General features: G+C 43.1%; 1 long non-coding RNA gene across 1 annotated transcript in view; it reads left to right on the forward strand.

Annotated features, from left to right (window-relative positions):
• The first annotated feature begins 4,795 nt into the window (after nucleotides 1-4,795).
• Nucleotides 4,796-21,823, forward strand: part of LOC132420807 (uncharacterized) — a 47,934-nt gene continuing 30,906 nt past the window's right edge. Inside the window, exons 1-2 of the long non-coding RNA XR_009518448.1 lie at nucleotides 4,796-4,910; nucleotides 8,441-8,562. This is a non-coding gene — a long non-coding RNA (uncharacterized lncRNA). The remainder of the gene's footprint in view (nucleotides 4,911-8,440; nucleotides 8,563-21,823) is intronic.

Consider the following 21,823-nt stretch of genomic DNA (forward strand, 5'->3'; position numbering starts at 1 on the left):
TGAGATTAGCAAGTGTATTTGCCGGCTCAGGGTGCTATAACAAAATATCATTATTTCTCACAGTTCTGAGGGCTGGGAAGTTAAACATCAAGGTGCCAGCAAGGTAGGTTTTGTTCTGAGTCCTCTTTTCTTGGCAACCTTCCCTCTGTGTACTCACGTGACCTCTTCTTTATGTGAGTTTAGGAGAAAGAGAGAGAGAAAGCAAGTTCTCTGGTGTCTCTTCTCATAAGGCACTAATCCCATCATGAGGGCACAACCCCCAAATATCACCAAACGGGTATTAGGGTTTCAACATATGAATTTTAGGGGGACACAAACATTTAGTCCATAACAGCAGGGTCACAGAATATATAGTTAATATGCAAAAATCATTTATATATATATATATATATATATATATATATATATATATATATATATATAAAATTTTTTTTTTTTTTTTTTTTTTTTGGCGGTACGCGGGCCTCTCACTGTTGTGGCCTCTCCCGCTGTGGGGCACAGGCTCCGGATGCGCAGGCTCAGCGGCCATGGCTCACGGGCCTAGCTGCTCCGTGGCATGTGGGATCTTCCCGGACCGGGGCACAAACCCGTGTCCCCTGCATCGGCAGGCGGACTCTCAACCACTGCGCCACCAGGGAAGCCGTCAATTATATTTTTATATAATAGTAATGAACAATTAGCATTCAGTTTTAAAAGCATCATTTACAACAGCATTCCCTGCAAAGTTACTTAGGTACAAATCTCATAAAATATGTTCAGGATCTGTATGCTGAAAACTATAAAACACTGGTGAAAGAAATTAGATAAGACCTAAGTAAATGAATTCACCACGTTCTTGGCTTGGGAGACTCATAGTGTTAAAATGTCAATTCTCTCCGAATTGATCTGTAGAGTCAGTGCAACCTCAATAAAAATCCCAGCACAATTTTTTGGTAGATATCAACAGTCTGATTTCAAATGTTTTATGGGAAGGCAAAATGACTAGAATAGGCAAAACAATTCTGAAAGAGAGGGAGGACCAAATAGGAGGTTTCACACTGATTTCAAAACTTACTATAAAGCTGCAGTAATCAAGACAGCACAGTATTGGCAAAAGAATAGATACATAGATCAATGGACCCGAACAGAGTCCAGAAGTAGATTCACATGAATGTAGTGAACTGATTCTTGACAAAGGCAAAGGCAACCCAATGAAGAAAATATAGTTTATTTCAACATATGGTGCTAGAAAATTGGACGTCCACATGCAAAAAAAAAAGGGGACGAGGGAGAACCTCGATGTATACTTCACACTTTGTACAAAATTTAACTGAGACTGAAGCATAAAACTAAATGTATAGGGCTTCCCTGGTGGCGCAGTGGTTGAGAGTCCGCCTGCTGATGCAGGGGACACGGGTTCATGCCCCGGTCCGGGAAGATCCCACATGCCGCGGAGCGGCTGGGCCCATGAGCCATGGCCGCTGAGCCTGCGCGTCTGGAGCCTGTGCTCCTCAGCGGGAGAGGCCACAACAGTGAGAGGCCCGCGTACTGCAAAAAAAAAAAAAAAAAAAAACTAAATGTATAATGTAAATTTATAAAACCTCTAGAAAAAAAAAGATTTTGAATTTTGCAAGAGTTCTTAGATACAACAGCAAAAGTGTAATACATTAAAAAATAATATATTAGTCTTCTTTAAAATTAAAATCTTTTGCTTGTCAAAATGTACTGTTAAGAGAAAGAAAAGAAAAGCCACAGACTGGGGGAAATATTTTCAAAGCATATAGTCTAACAAGGAAGTTGTGTCCAGTATATATAAAGAACTTTCAAACAGTAATAAAACAATCCAACTAGAAATAGGCCAAAGATTTGAACAGGCACTTCATCAACAAAGAACAGTAAATTTTACTACATGTAAATAAAAATGCACTTCTTAAAATGTAAGAGATTTAGCTAAATCATACTTATATAACATTTTATACCTTTGGATGCATATCTTAGCAAATAAAAAAGGATGAAGTCAATGCACTAAGGATCCAACTCAAGAATTATTTGTTTTTTAGTTTTTAATTTTATTTTATTTACTTATGTATTTATTTTTTGGCCTCACCACACGGCATGCAGGATCTTTGTTCCCTGACCAGAGATGGAATCTGTGCCCCATTAAGTGGAAGCATGGTGTCTTAACCACTGGACTGCCAGGGAAGTCCCAATAATTTTTTAAAAGATCACTAAATTATGCCCAAAGAAAGTGGAAAGAAGGGAAAGATAAATAGGAAACAAATTGAAAGACGAAGCAAACATACAACAGAGGTCAGCAAGGCCATAAATTGGTACTTTGAAACAAACAATAAGTGTGAATATTCTGAGGAAAATGACCCATAAAAGAGGAGTTTAAATGCACAAATAAGCAATGTCAGGAATGAAAAGGGGGACATAACTATAGATAAGGTAATTATTAAAATAATATAGTAAGAGAAGTTTGTGAAATAGTTTTATCCCAACAAACTAGAAAGTATGGGCCAAATGGATAATTGGACAAATTTCTTTAAAATCCTGACACTAGATAAAATAGAAAATCTAAACTGTCTTATGAAGATGAAAGAAATTTAAAACCTACCTACCAAGAAGAAAACTCCAGGACCTAAATCTCCCAACAGTGACTTCTACCAAACACTTAAAAGGAAGAAATGAGGTTAATAGTTCATAATTCTTTTAGAGAAGAGAAAAAGAGAGACCCCTCTATTTTACCTTGATACCAAAGTGTGAAAAGGATATTAAGGGAAAGAAAAATTACAGGCCAATCTCATTCACGAATATAGATGCAAAATTCCTAAACAAAATGTTAACACTGAATCCAGCTTTATAGTAAAAGGACCTATAACACAATGGGTTTAATTTTATTTCAGTAATGCAAGGTTAACTTAGCATTCAAAAATAAAAGTAATTCATCATATCAACAGAATAAAGGAGAAGGTTTGTTTATGATAAATCATTGAACTATAGATTTTTATTTGCACTTAACTGTATTTGTGTTATATTTCACAATTAAAAAAAATTACCATAATGAAGGCATTTCAGGCAGACCAGGCTACCTTGAAATTACAACTTACTTTACAATTAAATTACCTTACAACTAAAGATACTGGACAATATGCAATTTTTAAAAGTTCATTGTACGGCTGAGCTTGCAAGGAAGAAAGAGAAATCCTCAGGTTCTAGAAAGACAGCAGAAACTGAGGACAAAGTGGCAGCACCTAATGAATCTCAGGTAGCCTGCTGGTGGGCATCGGGGGCCTCGACGCCAGTACCAGTGTCGGTGCTAGTTCAGGGTGTGTGAAAGATTAAGAGCTCAATTTTTTTTTTTTTTTTTTTTTTTTTTTTGCGGTGCGCGGGCCTCTCACTGTTGTGGCCTCCCCTGTTGCGGAGCACAGGCTCCGGACGCGCAGGCGCAGCAGCCATGGCTCACAGGCCTAGCCTCTCCGCGGCACGTGGGATCTTCCCGGACCGGGGCACGAACCCGCGTCCCCTGCATCGGCAGGCGGACTCTCAACCACTGCGCCACCAGGGAAGCCCAAGAGCTCAATTTTAAGCCATATATGCATGTGACACATTGATGTCAAGAAGGAGGTAGGTTGTTAAATGTTTGAAGCACAGGATAAAAAAAGGTAGGCTAGAGATTGAAATTTGAGAATCTGGCATATTTGTTGGGTTTAAAGACTGTCTTTGCGGCCTTGAACCCCACAGCACTCTGTGTTTCTTCTCCCCCCATTAATATTGGCATTTTTCCACTTTATGTATTAATGATACATAATGGGAAACATTTCTGGGTCCTCAGTGCTGGCTACAGAAAAGATACCGCACAAACAAGCTGTTGAACTATAGGCTGTCAACTGGCAGGAAGCCAAGGGAGGAATTTGGTCAGGCTCCAGACACCATGGAAGAGCAGGTGAGCCTGGAAAGTGGGCAGGATGTGCTGGAAAAGGGAGAGCTGGGCCTCTAAGGAGCCACCTGGGAAGCCTCAGAGGAAGGAGTGATGTTGGGCTTCAGAGAAGAGGAGGTTGGCGCCATCTGGGTCCAGACTGCCTCTTCCTTCTGGGGTCTGATTCTCTGGAAGTTTTGTTGATGGACTGGTTAGGATAATCCCTACGCCTCCTACCACCCACCCTCCTGCACTGGCCCTGCGTGCCCAAGGGGATGTGGTATGAATAACCCATGCCCTAAAGTATGATGGAAATTCCCGCCTCTTTCGTTATCAGAGCTTCATCTGCTGCAGCAAGTCAGACAGTCTTGGTGCCGGAGACCATAAGTCTGCTTTCAAATGCCCAGAGCTGTGTCTCTCTGGATCTGCGAAAGATACCTTAAAGTCCCTCCTTCCAGAGGAAAACAGCCATTCAGCCGATGACAGAAACAGCCCCACTGCAACCAAAGCCCTTGCGCATGCCAGGTGCTTGCTGCAAGAGCCGTTGCCTGACTCACCCTTCTTTCTCAGTGGCATTTGGCATCATTGCCAGCCCCTGAAGAGCCTTCGGTCACACACCTGGACATCTGGGGGCGGCGGTGGCAGGGACACACCAGGTTCCCAGTCCGGGGGGCTGCTTCTTAACCTACTTACTTTTAATCCTCATGGAGGCCACGGCACCACCAGAAACAGCCCCAAACCTGACTTTTTGAAACTGAAGGGAGAATCAAGAAGATCAGTGAGCTACATCCTCCTTTTAAATAACCTGAATATAGCTGGAGGAGGCACAGTTATAATGTTCCCTAAACGGGAGAAGGATGGATAAAAATAAGCCTACCAAGAATATGTCGCAGACTATAGCAATCAAACAACCTCCGCATAGAGAAAAGAAAAAAAAAAAAAGGACCTGGAAGAAATTGATCAAGGTATCTTCCAAAGAGTCTATAGTGGGCACAGCTATTCTATTTTCCAAGTAAGTCTATTGTGTGTATGTATGTCTCTTCCACCTATGTCTTGAAAAATGCCAATATGCATTTTGTGGAGAACTAATATGGGCATATTTATTACCCTGTTCTCTAATTTGCCAGACTGAGCTGCACCTCTTACTCAAGTGATTACAACAGCAACTCCTTCTACACCAGCCCAGTGCCTGTCTGTGCTAGGCAGGGCGTGGGCTGGGTTGGTACTGTGGAGGTTGTTTGTAACCTTGGTGGCAGCTGTCTCTTGAAGTGCGGGCAGAAGCCAGATTGCCATGGGCTGTATGGCGAGATAGAGCAAGAGAATGAAGGGTAAGTTTGTTTAAGGACAGCTGTAGAAAAGGTTTTCTGTAAGGAGGTTGCATGGCTTTGCTCTGGCTGCCTTTAACAAACACCGCAGTCTGGGGGACTTAAACAATGGAAATTTATTTTCTCATAGTTCTGGAGGCTGGAAGTCCAAGATCAAGGTGTCAGCAGGTTTGGTTTCTTTGGACGCCTCTCTCCTGGCCGCCTTCTCACCGGATCCTCGCGTGGCCTTCCCTCTGCACACACACATCTCATTGTGCATTCAAATTTTCTCTTCTTAGAAGGACACCTGTCACACTGGCTTATGGTCCACCTCAAAGGCCTTGTGCTAACTCAGTCACCTCTTCAAAGGCCTCATCTGCATATGCAGTCAGGTACTGAGGGTTGAGTCTTCAACATAGGAATGTGGGTGAGCACAATTCAGTGGTAGCAGAGTTCAAGGAAATGTTTTTCTTTTACTATGCAAGTGACAACATTTTTCATGTGGAAAGAGCTCACAGAAGAAGAAAGGACAGTTGGTAGAAGAAAAGTGCTGAGGCCAGGGGAGGGCTGGGATGTAGAGCTCAGGGGAAAGGGAGCCCTGGGCAGGAGGAGGGAGGATCTGCCCCAGTAAACAGAGGGAAGCAAGAGGGTGGAGCAGGTGCAATCTGTGTCTCTATAATCTGACTGTGAGAAGCTGGTGAGTCTTCACATGACAGAGGAAGCAAATGTCTGGGAGCTTAAACTGGAGCCATTTTGTGGACAGTTTGGCCACATATGTCAAGAACTTCAAAAATGTGCATGTGAATTGACCTAGAAATTCCACTTCAACGCATTCATCTTCAGGAAATAATTAGGGATGTGCACCAGGGTCTAGTAATACTAATGGGTAGACAAAAGAAACTACAGTGTTGTTTATCATTTTAAAAGGACAGAAAACAACCTCAGTATCCAAACATGGAGGGCTAGGTAAGCAATCTGGTGTATGCTCTTAAAATGTAACCTTGAGGGCTTCCCTGGTGGCGCAGTGGTTGAGAGTCCGCCTGCCGATGCAGAGGACACGGGTTCGTGCCCCGGTCCGGGACGATCCCACATGTCGCGGAGCGGCTGGTCCTGTGAGCCATGGCCGCTGAGCCTGTGCGTCCGGAGCCTGTGCTCCGCAACGGGAGAGGCCACAACAGTGAGAGGCCCGCGTAACGCAACAACAGCAAAAAATGTAACCTTGAGAGTGTATGCAGCCATTAGTTATAGAAGTGTGTTTATTAAGATGGGATGAGGGGCAATCACACAAAGAATGATCATATTTTTTAAAAAAGCGATGGATATATATAAAAAAGAAACGAGAGCCCATGTGCGCAGGAGGCGGAGCTTAACTGTGGTGATCTCTGGATGGCGGGATTCAGGGGGTTAATTATTCTCTTTTTCTTACCTATAGTTTCTAATTTTTGCCACAGTGAATGTATTATTTAAGCAAGATGGGGGGAAAAACAACAACCATTTTTTTTTTTCAGCGTGCGGGCCTCTCACTGCTGTGGCCTCTCCTGTCGCGGAGCACGGGCTCCGGACGCGCAGGCTCAGCGGCCATGGCTCACGGGCCAAGCCGCTCCGCGGCATGTGGGATCTTCCCAGACTGGGGCACGAACCCGTGTCCCTTGCATCGGCGGGCGGACTCTCAACCACTGCGCCACCAGGGAAGCCCCCCCAAATTTTTTTTAATGCACCACCTGGATTTCTTTTCAGGGCTATTTTCCACAAAGAAACGAATTTTTTATTACCTCTTAAGAGTTGTGTAAATGATGCTGGCAGGTAGAAAATAATAAAGCTGATGTGAACACGCTCCCTGAAGGTCGAGATCCTGTGCTGCGTCCCCGGGGCCTAAGACAGCATTTGGCACACAGTAGGCCTGCAAGTGAATGGTTAAGGACAACAACGGTTGGATGCGGTGCTGGGGGCAGGGAGGGTTACTAGGCTTCCTCCAAAGTGAGAAAATCACTCTGACAGCAGCCTCAATGTGAGGTGTAAAATCATGCCTTAGTAAAATAACAAACGACCACAAGCCATGAAGCCCTGATGTGGCTCCAGAGTTGTCAAAATCTAGACTCTTCTTTCTATGGAGGTTTTGAGCATGTGGGAATGTGGGCTCCAACTTCCACCCACTGCTCAGGCTGCTAACCAGCCTGGACTTCAGCCCCCATCAGAGGCAAGGCATTTGCCTTCCAGAAAGCCTTCAAGGCCAGAAGGCTCTGGTATTGGAGATGCATCGTCCTCAGATATGTTCCATCTTCTTTTTAGGTCTATTGTCATTACCACTATATCCTGAAGGCATTACTTAGATGTTGTGAACCAACAGCCCTTTAAATTCATGTTATGGGCTGGTATGGCTATTGAATCTCATTCTTAGATGTAAATGTTTCTGATGCTATGGAGAGGAAGAGAATGAGAGAATATTATTACAGCAGAGGATGAGTCTAATGTCTTCTATCTCCCAGAGACAAGCCAAGACTGGAGATATTTATCTACTCAGTATTCAGCAACATGGTATTAATTGTCTCTGAGTGTTTTGATGGGTAGTTCGTGCAAGGGTATTAATGAAAACAGCCCCACTTCATTTTAAAATTAACTACTTGTCCATTGAGCAACAGGAGTTGATAAATGATGGCAATAAATTTGTGATGGAAATTTATGTCCTCGTAACTCAGAGCAGGGCCATGGACATGCTCAGATGGGGTGGGGAGATAAGTACCAAAAAGTAACTTTATCCAAGAGAGTATTTCTCCCAAATACTTACTGAGCCCGTTAGCTGATACCTTCTTTTGGGATGTCACAGGATGGTAGATACTTGGCTTCCCAGGTGCCGGGGGCAGGTCCCAGGGGAGGTCTCAGGCCATCCTGCTGAATGAGATGCTTCCTGATCTGTGAGGAGGTGTTTCCTGGGCGCCTGTTCTGACTCTGCCCATTTCATCCTGATAACTGGGGAAAAGAGCTTTCACGCACCTGCGCTTCTGCAAAGCAGCTCCTCCCAGGTTGGCGCGGCTGACACAACTGCTATTTCCTCAGAGCTGCCCCTTGCTAAGACAATGGGAAAATCTACCCGGATGGACATAGCAAGGCGGGAAGGAAATATTTCTTGCACATTTGTTGTCAGGCTCTGGGCTAGGTGCCTAATTTACATAATTCCATTTAATCTCTACAACCATCTTGAGAGGTGGCTCTTATTAACCTATTATTAACTCTGTTTTAGACAGAGGAAAGTTGGAACTCATAAAACTGAAGTGACTTGCCCTGAGCCCGCGCATTGCCTGGAGACCACGCAACAGGCAGAACGTGAGTTTTGACATCACAGAAGCCAAGTTTGAATCCCAGGTACCCCACTCGCTAGATTGGTAATCTTGAGAAAATTATTTAACATTTCTGTGCCCACAGGTTTTTTGGTTTTCTTATGCTTTTGCCTGTCTACAAAAGATAATAACACAGTCATCACGGGATTCTTGAGCAGGTTAAATTAAATAATAAAATGAAAGTCAACCAGGCTGGGATTCCAAGCCAGGCTTTTCAGACTCAAAGTTCTTGTAATTAAACCATAGACACGCACAACCTTGGAGAGACACAGAAGCCAAGGCAGGATGTCACCGCCAGAGCTATCCAGGAGGCAAGCAGGGCACTGAGTGTGGGACCCACTCAAGTGCCATGTAGGGCTTGGATCTGCTGAGGGACGAAACTAGAGCAGGGTTATCCTTGCTGGGGGTGGGGGCCATAACAAGGTCAGCATACAAGCATATGGACCAGTATATACCTGTCACATGGGAATGACGGAAAAGTACCCCCCAAGAAATTGAGAAACCTTACGGTCTGCGAGAGGAGAAGCCTCTGGAAGGAAGATGAGGGGATAATAGAGAGCCGAAGTTCTGGCCATGGGACATCCCAAAGAGCGTAGCCTTGGGGTGACCAGAGGACACTGTCTGCTACCTGAGACTCTGCTGCAGGAAGTCATTGACAGAAGTCATTCTCATTGGAAGTTTTCTAAAGCGGAAGTCATCCAGCTGCTGGAAGACTGGTGGGGGACCGTGATAACGATCTGGAAAAAGGAAGTTCATTTCCAGGCCTTGGGATTAACTGAGGGCTCTCAGCACTAAGGAAGCTCCTGACAGTATGATTAGGGCCTGGAAGTGCATCTGGAGGTCGAGTACAATCTCGAAGCAGAGAGAATATGGTCCAGTGGGAGATCATGGATGCAGTACCCACTGGTGCAAATATTTAGGATTCAGTAAAAGCAATGGGTAATTGGAAGCTGCAGTACAGAGTGCCAAAGAAATGATTCCTACCCTCAGGAAGTCCCTTGGGGGAAGACAGCGAACAGGCATTTATGACACAATGTGGTCAATGTTTGTTCCCAGAGAAGCCCCGAGGAGAGACCCCCAGGCCATCAAGTAGCAGCTGGTTCCTGGAGGAGCTAGGACCAGAAATGGGACTTCAAAACAATGGCAGCTTATCTGGACAGCAGAGAGGATGTCCCCATCATTGTCCTGCTTCAAATCTTGCTCTATTCAGTAATGTGGCTTATATGACGAGCCACATTCATGATTCAGCTCCTACCTCAATCCCCAAGCTCATTTCTCCTCATGCCCTACTTCCCACTTGGTCTACAGCCACATCAATTGCTTGTGGTCACCGACATAGCCAGACTGCTTTTTGCTTTTGACTGTACACTCCCGTTTGCCTGAAATACTCCACTCCCTCTGAGGGCAACTAAATTCTATTCATCCTTTAAGAGTCTCTTAGGACTACTTCTCTACCTCCCCTGTCTGGTATTAAATGTCCCTCGTGGACACCCCTGTCTCTCTCACTGCCTTCCCTACCTTGTGTTAGATTTAACTATGTGTTTCTCCCTCACTGGACAGTGCACTAGCTGATATCAGGAACTATATGTTCCTTTTTACTGTCAAAGTATCCAGCAGTTAGTTATTGCTTCATAAATACGTGGGGCCACAGGTCACCCAGTTAAACTGGAATTTGTAGTCAAATTTCAGTTTCAGATAAGCAGTGAATAATTTTTTACTGTAAGTATGTCCCAAATGTTACATGGGATATGCTTATACTAAGTAGCATGTGTCTCAAGTATTTCCTGGGACATACTTATACTAAAAATGTATTTGTTATTTATCTGAAATTCAAATTTAACTGGTCATCCTGTGTTTTTATTTGCTGAACTGGGTAGACGTATTTCTCCCATTAAGTTTCTAAAAAGATCAAAGGATGTGGGCAAGAGCATTCTTACTCTGCCGATGGAAAAATGTTCAGTCTGGTGGGGAATTTGGCAAAATATTTTCAAATATGATTGGATAATTGTACAAAGATACTGGGAATTAATTCCAGTATTTTCAATGACCCAAAGTTTGAAACAACTTAAATGGACCACAATAAAGCCCTTGGTAAAATGAAATAGAATTTTCTGTGCAATATACCATCAAGATTAAGAGCACAAGGGGACCAGTGGTTAAGACTCTGGGCTTCCACTGCAGGGAGCGCGGTTTCTATCCCTGGTCAGGAAACTAAGATCCCACATGCTGTGTTGTGAGACAAAAAAAAAAAAAAAAAATTAAGAGCACAGGGGGGTCTGGAGTCAAAATGCTTGGGTTCAAATCCAGGCTGCACAGGATACTATGAGATGCTGAGGAAGGTTACTTAAATATTCTGTGCCTCAGTTTCCACATTTGTAAAATAGGAATAATACAAATGTCTACCATAGGGTTTGGGGAAGGTTAAAGGAGTTAAAATATGTGCAGCCCTTACAACAGTGTCTGGCAGATAGTAGTGATCAAATAAAGATCACTATTATCATCATCATCATCACCATCCTTATTGTAGAATACTATGGTGCCATTGCAAATGACCTTGTAGATTGGTGTTTATTGACGTGAAAAGATCTTCCCATTACACAAGTGAGGAAAAATCATCAGAACAGCATACAGCATCCATTTAGCAAATAATTTTTGAGCACCATCTCTCTGTTAGGTCCACTGTCCAGAAGTTAGCTGTAAACACAGCAAGGAACGAAGCAGAAATGACTCCTCCCCTCATGAAACCTAGAGGATCATGAACAGAGAGACATCACAGAAAATATACACAAACTAAAATGGAACTAACATTCTGATAAGAGCTATAGAGGAAAATAAAGAGAAGAGTGTAATATAGGAAAGACCTAATAATAAAGGGCTAATTTACCTGAAACCTGAAGGATGAGTGGGGTTAGCCAGGCCAGAGCTGGAAGACTTTTTTTTTTTTTTTTCGGTACACGGGCTTCTCACTGTTGTGGCCTCTCCCGTTGCGGAGCACAGACTCCGGATGTGCAGGCTCAGCGGCCATGGCTCATGGGCCCAGCTGCTCCGCGTCATGTGGGATCTTCCCGGACTGAGGCACGAACCCATGTCCCCTGCATTGGCAGGCGGACTCTCAACAACTGCGCCACCAGGGAAACCCTGGAAGATTATTTTAAGCAGAGGAAACACTGTGTGTGAAAGCTGTGAGGAGAGGGAAATCTAGATAAGTTTAAGGAACTTGAACAAGGTCAATGTGTTGGAAGCCTAGTGGATGGGTAGGGAGCAGAGCAAGATGAAATTGGAGGGCTAAATAAGGGTTTGATCATATTGAGCTTTGTGAAATATCAAGAGTCACATTAAGTGCGGTTGAGTAGTTGGGTGTTTATGCTAAGGTCCCCCAATACATTCTCACCATCTGTCATTTTTGTTTTGCTTGCTTGAGATTTTGAGCTCTGTGTATTGAAGGAGAAGAACGAAGTTGAAGGATTGATACCACTGGACTTCAAGACTTCCTATAAAGTTACAGTAATCGAGACAGTGTGATATTGGTGAAAGAACAAACAAATAGATCAATGGAACAGAAAAGAGAGCCTAGACATAGACCCACATAAATGTAGTCAACTGACCTTTGACAAAGGAGCAAAGGCAATACAATGGAGCAAAGACTGTTTTTTCAGCAAATGGTGTTGGAACAGCCGGATATCCACAGGCAAAAAAAGTGAATCTCTACACAGACCTTTCACACTTCACAAAAATGAACACAAAGTGAATCATAAACCTAAATGTAAAACGCAAAACTGTAAAACTTCTAGAAGATAACGTAGGAGAAAACCTAGATGACCTTGGCATCGGTGATGACATTTTAGATATAACATCAAAAGCACGATCCATGAAAGAAATAATTGATATGCTGGACTTCATTAAAATGAAAAGCTTCTGCTCTGCAAAAGACAATGTCAAAAGAATGAGAAAGCAGGGCACAGACTGGGAGAAAATATTTGCACAAGAAACGTCTGATAAAAGATTCAGAGCCAAATCTCATTGGCTTCATTAAAGTCACATATCCCCAGGGAGGGGACAGGAAGGATTCTCCCTTCAGCTTCCACCTCTGCTATTGAAAAGCTACTACACAGCCTCTGCTGCCCTAGCTTCCTTCCACCCCTGCTGAATCCTGGGACCCCATGCGAACTGTGGCTCCCATCAGTAGCCCCAGCCTCCAGATAGCAGTGGCTACAGCAAAGACGCTGGTGTTCCCCTCGTTGAGGTATTTCTCAAGACTTTGGCAAAGGGGATGTCCTCTGTGCTCTCCTGGGAGACATAGTTAGGGAGTGAAAGGATAAGTTGCACATGATAAATTCACTCCAGCATTTCTATCTCTCAAAGTCTTTGGATTCTTTCCTTTACATGATATCAAGGAATTTATGACATCTCAACTCTGTTTAGTGTTGGCCACCATTGAGTCCAGATTTCTGTCAACCAACTGAACAAACAACGGTATCTACTCCCAGCTGTTCGAACTTGCTGCAAAATCTGGAGTCTCTGCTAAGTGCATCCACGTCAATGACTTCAATTTGGTCTAAAATTATGTTCTTCTGTCCTTAGTCAAGAGCCTACAGAATTCATTCCCACACATATTCCCCAGATCCTTGAAGGTGTAAATTAGCAAAGTTTGGCCAGTTACTTGTTATATGCCTTCTACTTGCAGGTTTGACTTTTTACTCCCCACCTTCCCCGTGGGTATTCAAGCTCTGATCCTCAGGACAAGGGAGGGTTGCTGTAAGGCGGTTCATAAAAATAGTCCTTCCATCAGTGTAACTCTTTGGGGTAAGGGAGTTCTAGTATCTTTGAGCAAAAATGAAAAAGAATCAGCAGTCAAAGGAGAAGGGCTGCTTTGGCTAGCACGGGAGAGTCAGTGAGTTCTCTGAGCTGTTCATATACCCTCATTCCAAGTCTTATCCTATCCATGCCTTAACTATCTCCTGAGAGGCAAGACAAGGCTGAGAACTTGATGATGTAATTCGACAAACCTCAGGTCCCATTTTGAATTTGTTTTCCAGTCTCTCAGCTATGTGGCTTTTAGAGGTTGGACATTCATTTATCAATAGCACTGCCATAGTAGGTTGCTGTGTGTTAATAAATGTTTTAACTGGAGACTTTGGGGTATTTAAACTTGTTCTCTTTTAATAAACTAACCACGGCCAGCAGAAGCAGCCACTCTATCCTGCAGTCCTTGAACTCCTCCTGTCTTGTATACTGTCCTGGGACAGTGGTCTTGAAACCTTGCTTCTCATGAGCCCTTTGTACAAATGACCACAGGTGATAATTAAGATGTTTTGCCGCCATGAACCATGGGCTTCCATGTTCCTATCTCTGAATCCTAAAAAGATGATCATGGTCATCAACTCCCCACTGAGGCAATAAAATCAATCCCAGATTTCTACCTTAAAGCCCTTCTGATTTGAAGAGCCTGCTGCTGCATACTCCTCGGTATAAATCTCTGTACTGGGAAACTGCAAGAACAGAAAGAGTCTGACTAACTTTCATAACAAAGTTCATTGGAAGGTATTGGGTAGCTCACGGGTTTGGAAAATTGTCAGCCCTGCCAAGCAAGGCTAGGCAGCAGGAAAACTGGCCAGGATGTAGCTACAACCAGTAACAAACAGAACCATCCTGTGGCTGGTCTCATCATCCCTTTGTCTTTGCTTCACTCACTCAAGAGTCAAACTTTTGGGTAGAAGCATTCAATTAGTGACCATAGGTCACGTGCCCTCACTCTAGCAGGGGAGGGGGTGGTAGAGAGAGGGAACGCTTCCCGTTAAGGAAGTGTTCACCAAAACCCAGATGGGGGTTTGGTTTTGAGAAGCCAAAAAAAAAAAAAAAGACAAATGACCGGTATCGCGGGATGGTGTTTCATTTCAAGGGTACTATATAGCCCATAAAATTGGCAGAGGGGTACAGGGAGCCTGACCCTTGGTCATTATTCAGCTCCATCTGCTCAGTGAGATGTTGCCACTTCTATGTGGTCTTATGTCATGAGCCCACAGAGGTCACCACGGAATCCTCCTCCTTCCACTGGCAAGAGCTCTGGGCAGCATCTCTCTCTGTGCGTGGGAAACCTCCCTCCACCCCTTACCATGCTGTGCTATGGGGAAACCTGTGGGACCATAGCAGAGCTATTTCTCTAGACAACCCACGTGGCTGTTTCTACTCTGGGGTATTTTCTCCTTTCACAGACTCTCCTCAGAGAAGGAGAGAGGGCTCTTGACTTCTGCAATCCTGTCTGGAATTTCTGCTGTCTCCTCTGACTCTGAGCTTGACCTAAGGTGGAGGGTGGGATGCAACACCCCCTCTGTCTAAGCTCTCTGTGTTTCTCCTGTGAATTTCTTACCTTCTCCAGTCTGGAGAATTTTGTCTTTGTTGCTGATGTTGTTTTGTTCTGAAGGTGGGATAGTCTGGCTTTACATCTAAATCGTTAAATCTTTTACTTATGCCCTGACTTTCCTTAGTTCTCGGCTTGGCCATCCCTCTTCCAAGGCAGAAAACACAGAACACACAAGCTGCTTGCCAAATCAAGGGAAGATTGATAAGATAACAGGAAATGCTAAGAAACAAAAAGTTAAAATATAATAAATAACTTAAAAGAATATAAACTATCCTGCAACCTTACTGGCTTTGTCTATCTGTATTTTTGATTTTTTCATTAATTAAATCAGAGTACACTGTAATTTAAAACCAGATTGGTTGCCTCATGAAATAGTGAGCTCTCCATCAATGGAGGTATTCAAACAGAGGTAGGATGACCATCTGGAATGTAGTAAAAGGAATGTAGTAAAAGGAATTCTCCATTAGTTTAGTGGGAGGTAGGATAAAATGATGTCTAAGGTCTTTTCTAAAGTTAGTATTTTATGCTTTAATTTATTTTTACATTTCTTATTTGTTCCATGGATTTTGGCATCTTTTTTTTTTAACATCTTTATTGGAGTATAATCGCTTTACAACATTGTGTTAGTTTCTGCTGTATAACAAAGTGAATCAGCTATACGTACACATATATCCCCATATCCCCTCCCTCTTGCATCTCCTTCCCACCCTCCCTATCCCACCCCTCTAGGTGGACACAAGGCACCAAGCTGATCTCCCTGTGCTATGCGGCTGCTTCCCACTAGCTATCCATTTTACATTTGCTAGTGTATATATGTCCATGCCATTCTCTCACTTCATCCCAGCTTACCCTTCCCCCTCCCCGTATCCTCAAGTCCATTCTCTACGTCTGTGTCTTTACTCCTGTCCTGCCCCTAGGTTCATCATTTTGGCATCTTAATGGGACTATTCTTTTTTAACATCTTTATTGGAGTATAATTGCTTTACAATGGTGTGTTAGTTTCTGCTTTATAACAAAGTGAATCAGTTATACATATACATATGTTCCCATATCTCTTTCATCTCTAATGGGACTATTTTGAGGTCCCTACTAATTATAAAAACTTACAATGGCCTCCCTGGTTTCTAATAAATCAATCAACATTTTTAATAGAACTTGTTCTGAATGCCCAGGATTGGCTATTTCCAATTCTGTTGGTTCTGTTGGCTTTGGTACAGCTCTTTCTGTTACAATGGCTTTATTGTTCTTTTCAGTGTCTTCTGGCCTTTTCTCTGTAAATCTTCTATGGAGTGGGTGTCTGCTTATTTTTCCCGGGTAAAGAGGAAAAAGTATAGCTTGACCCAAGTTTGGGGAAAACATCTTTTAAAACACTGAAGAAGTTGTAGACTTGAGGTAAAGGAACATGTATTTCAGTCCTAGACACAGCTCTTTCTAGCTATGGGGACCTGAGAAGTTATTCAACCTCTCTGAGCCTCAGTTTCTCATATACAAAGGGAAGCTAGTCTCTACTATATCAGCTCAATCAAAATTAAGCAAAACTGACACGTCAAGGTGTGAGATGATCTAAAAGTCACACTATCATGGCTGTGTCTCCATTTCTCTGCTATTCCTCCACTTTGCCCTCTTCTCTGCGTCAGCTCCCCTTCCCTCCCCCGCTTCCCCTGGTTGCCTCTCCTGTGGTAGCAAGAATGACAGCCATGTTTTCAGGCCTCTCCTTCATACACTGCATGCCCCAAAGGAGGAAGACTGGTCTCTTCCAGTTGTTACTGTGGATGGAAAAGGAAACTTCCTTCCTGGAAGTCCCAGCAGATGTCTCCTCACGTCTCACCAGGAAAACTTGGTCCCATGCCCATCCTGAAGATCCTTGTGGATCAGAGTGAGATGAGCCAAACTATTTAAGCCAATCAGAGCCCCCTCTGAAAATGAGGTGGAAGTCATTCCCTCCAGAGAGGGGAGCTCAGCCCAGGAAGGAGCTGCTCTCTGCACCAAGATCTGGGTGCTATTTCCAGGAGAAGATGGAGAAATTGAGGCTGGGGAAGCATCTGCCAAAATGGCCCTATTCTTATACAACTCTCTAGGTTGATACAAAAGTCACATAACTGTGAAAATGGCCGTCCCTTGTACTTGTAGAAAGGCCAGACTCCAGCAAGCCACGTGCCATGAGGGGACCGATTTGATTTCTGATCCTTACCTACCACTTTAGACAATTTATGCAACTTCTCTGAGACTTAGTTTCCCCCTCTGTAGAATGGGGGTGCCACCTAATAATGGGACATGCTCACAAATATTCATTTATTATAAATTGTTTTTAATTGTTTCCATGCTGGAATTGAGTCAGCTCTTCTAAAACCAGTTTGGGCTGGTAAATGTGGCGGTCCTGTTTGCAACCTTGAGAAAACCACCCTCGTACAGACCAATAAGTTTCAAGTAATTATGGCACTGAGATTTCAGAGGGAAGCAATGCTTTGTGAACCAATTTTTTAGTAACATGTAGAAAATCATATTCATGTGTGCATAAGTCATCATGCCCTGAACCATTAATCTCCATATCTCTGATGCAGAAAGATTAATCTTAGAAGGAGTAACTGGCAACCCATTGCTTCATACTGCAGAGAAAAATGAAAATGTCTTCTGCAAATGTGATTCGTATTACAATACTCATGCGCGTTCTGCGCTATCCGATCTTGTTCAAATGAAAGGAACTTGGTCAACTATTCTGTTGGAAGATATACATATTTTTTTCCGTTTGTATCATTCTCAGAGTTGTTAGAAGCTAAAAAAAGGACTGCTTCTTGCTCACACACTCTTATCTATGAGCCAGGCATTCCTAGGGAGGCAGTATGACTCGGTGGGATTTTGTCAGATTGTCCTGTTACAAAATTCTGACTCAACTATTTTCTTAACCTCTTGCAAGCCTTCAGCGTTCTCATTAGGGAAGTTGGGGTGATAACAGCACCCACCTCATTGTTAAGAAATAAGTGAGATAATGCATGTTAAATGCATGAAAAAAGAGCCTAACATTTAATACGTATTAGCCATCACTGTTGGGGGATTTCTGAGAAAGAGGAAATGTACTTATATTGGAAAAAGTACGGTAGGTTGATGCTTATTCTGATTTTGATCTTTGTTCCATCATGGCTGGTAGGTTCCAACATATGAGGGTCCAGGAATAAGAGAAAGGGCCCCTGAATCAAGGCTAACCCTTTTCTTTTCTTACCTCCACTTCAGTGCTGCGCTGTGAGGAGTCCTGTGCATGTGCCTGGAAAGCCCAACCTGAATGTCGAAGCTCTGTCTGCATGCCCACTGAAATGCAAACAGTAGCCCCTAGTTTACCCTCTCAAAATTAGGAGTATGTATACCTGTGACAAAGCCTGCCATCACCATTGGGAGATGGACAGGTGAAGAGCCTCTACGAGCCATGAAAGCAGATTGGACCATTTGGGCAGGAATTCCAGGGCGCTTAGTACCAGTAGCATGGACTATAAGGGGCAGGGAGGAATCTTGGTGGGTGTGTTCTCTTAGCCCCATGGACATTCCGTCTGTGGGGAGGGCACAGCTATAGGAGAGCCAGAGACAGGGATCTCTAAAGTGTAGGGCCCAGGAGAAGAACCTGGGTCTGGGAATGGTACTGGTTTCACCTTTTGGAAATTTATTTTTTTAGAAACGAGTGCCTAGGGCTATATGCTTTTTATTGCTTTTTCTGTTTTGATAACAGCTTTACTGAGATGTGTTACACACCATGTAATTCACCCATTTAAAGTATACAATTCAATTGTTTCAAGTATATACAAAGAGTTAGGCAACCACCACCTCACTCACGTGACTTCCGCTTCAGTAGTCAAGGGGGAATCTACTCTCATTCCACTCAACATGTCTGGCCAGGGGGAGCATAAGAAGGGGACACTGGAATTGGCTTTTTCTCAGGGGATCTGTCTTCCCCATGGCCTCTCATAAAATGTGTTGCTGCACTGAGTTTGATTCAAATATTTAAAGATATGAATTTCTGGTACCACATAGCCTCAAAGTGCAACCCAATATCTTCACGAGGGTTCAGTTATGAAATGGTGATTTTTTTCCCCCATATGGAATAAAAACCTGACTACCATGGACTTACTAAGAGATGGTACGTCAACCTCCAAAATAGTATTTTCCTAAGGGATTTTCAAAGGAAATTTTGATGACATGAAATTTCCACCTTATACACATATCAGAATTTAATTCTCAAGAAAGATGCAACTTCGCTCTCGACGGGAGCACGAAAGCAGCATTTTGTTTGGTCCGGGGCCATTAGATGACCCAGGGTCTTGCAAGCCCTGCCTGGCTGTGACTCAAAGTCAGACCTATCGATGTGGCCGCCTGCAGCACCGGTCTCCTAAATTCCATTCACAGTACATCTTAGTTAAAAAACAAAGGTCTTCCCCGGCGGTCTGGTGGTTAACACTCCACGCTTCCACTGCAGGGGGCATGGGTTTGATACCTCGTTGAGGAACTAAGATCCCACATGCCATGTGGCCAAAAAATAAAATATAATACAAAAATAAATAAAAACCCAAAACACCCCTGTCACCTCCATGATTCAGTATCCTCCAAGGAGAGTGGACCATCCTTCAACTATCCAAATATATCAGTTCTTAAGTTGGAATACAGTATTTGAAGAGTGAGGAATACCAGTTTATCCAAATCAATTTGGCCGCCGAGTTTCCAATAGCACGTAGTAAGAGTTTGGATAACAAAAAATGTATCCTAAAGTTCATCTGAATTGATTTGGCTCTAGCATTCTGATAGCAAGAGTTTGGGTAGTAGAGATAGCTATATGTTTATTTAAGATTATTATTATTATTATTTGTGTACTTCTGTACTAATACATGGATATCATAAAAATCACACCAAAATAGTCATTTTTAATAGATGAAACGAAAATAAATGCAAATAGCAGTTCCAATCATCATGCTAGTTTCCTGGGGTGTGTGTCCCGCTTTGGAGATCATTCCAACCGGTCAAGAATCAGGAGTGTCCTTGGGTCACCGTGCAGAGTGGCCATAAAACAGCGCGATCTATTTCACTGGTTTTCAGAATAATTCTCTGCTCTTTTATATATTCACAGCTATTAGCCTGCCTCATGCTTGGGGTGACTGCCTTTTCTTCATGTAGCCTCGTTTTATCACTTTATAAGTTTTGATGGTATTAGCAAATTTGTAATAGCTTCTCCCTCTTCTGTTTCACAGTAGGTCAAACATTAGCGTTAAATGGGCAGTTTCTGATTTCTTCTTAAGATAGAATCCTAATTGTGTTTGAAACTACCTTCTCTCTGGGTGGTTTCTCAATAATAATTGCCAAAATGCTGAAAAGTTTCTGTCCTTCAAGAAGGAACAAGCTACATCTGGCCTCCTCTTGCCTCATACTGAATTCCAGAGAAGTGTCTGGCCTTTGCTGACCCCAAGAATAGCAAGTAGGGGCTTCACCCATGAATGACGGCTGCCAATGTATTTGAGATTTTCAATTCAGTTTAATCAATATTTCTGAAACCTTGCTATGTACAAGGTTCAGTAGTCTGTTTGAATCTGATGTTCCAGGTTATGTTACTATTGGATTAGGGAAAGGCATTATTTATGTGAAAAATGGCTAATATATAAGAATCAGGCCTTCAGATAGCATGCAGGTTTTTTGTTTCATCTTCATATCCAGTCGCCAGCAAAAGGAAAATTAGCTTGTCTATTATAGTGGTCTTTAAATGTATTTGGGAAGCACAAGGACTTTTCTCTAAGATTGTACTTGGAACCATCGTGTGTGAAAGAGGGGAGAATATTCTGGTTAATTTAGAGGCAGGAGCCCCAGGTCCCACCTACGTGGCCTTCTCTTCCCCCCAGGTCCTGATTCTCTTCTTTGTAGAAAACAGGAAAAGAGCTGGGGCGGGGGAGAGATGGAAACACATGGACTAAAATCTCTGCTCTGTAAAAAAACAATATGAATGTGTGACTTTGAGATGGGTACTAACCACTCTTTGCCTCTGTTGGCTTGTTTTAAAGATAGAACCAATAATATTTACTTACCGGAATGATTATGAGCCTCAGATGAAAAGCTTGGCTTCTTGCTCTACTTCAGTCCCTCTGTTCCAAGCAGGCCCAAGTTTCCTGAACAAGAATAAGGGCAGCCATTACAATTGCTCTCAACCCAAGCCAAGGTACACAGGTGAGAAGGAAATTCTGCCTGAGGCTCCTTCTAGGCATCAACACCGACGGGTAAAAAAGAAAAGACGGAAAACTTGGTTATGCCGTCGTAAGATTTATGATCCATACTGACTCCTTCTGTCAGGGAGAGAAACCACAGGTCTGCGGTACCGCAGATGTTCTCCATAAGGTCTTCCTGACTAGTCCACTTTCTCCTAAATGTATTCATAACTTACTTTGTTTCTTTTTTTTTTGGCTGTGCTGTGTGGCTTGCAGGATCTTAGTTCCCCAACCAGGGATCAAACCCTGGCCCCAGGAGGGGAAGCGAGGGGTCCTAACCACTGGACCACCAGAGAATTCCCTACTTTGATTCTAATAACTCAATTTTATGTCTTTCCCTCCTCCTGTAACGGAGCCCTTTTCCAGATTCTCCTTCTCATCAGGACTGCCCCACTCCATAAAAATGATTGTGAATATGCTTTACAATGATCACAAACTGTTCACATGTGCGTTACTATTCCTGTGTCTTTTATACAAGTTTCCAGTAATTGTACGTATCACGCTCTCTGACGTTCATGAATCATTGTCTTAGATCAGCTTTGCTTTTCCTTTGTCTTCTTTCAAATATAACTGACCTCTACCTCATCCATTCCCCTGTAGCCCTGGAAACCTGAATCTAAGACACGCCTATATGACTGGTGGCTCTGGAAGGGAGAACTTGGCTTTCATTGCTCTGTCCTTTTCTTCCCCACCGGCTA

This window comes from Delphinus delphis, chromosome 1, assembly GCF_949987515.2.
Source record: "Delphinus delphis chromosome 1, mDelDel1.2, whole genome shotgun sequence".
In the NCBI taxonomy this organism is placed as follows: domain Eukaryota; kingdom Metazoa; phylum Chordata; class Mammalia; order Artiodactyla; family Delphinidae; genus Delphinus; species Delphinus delphis.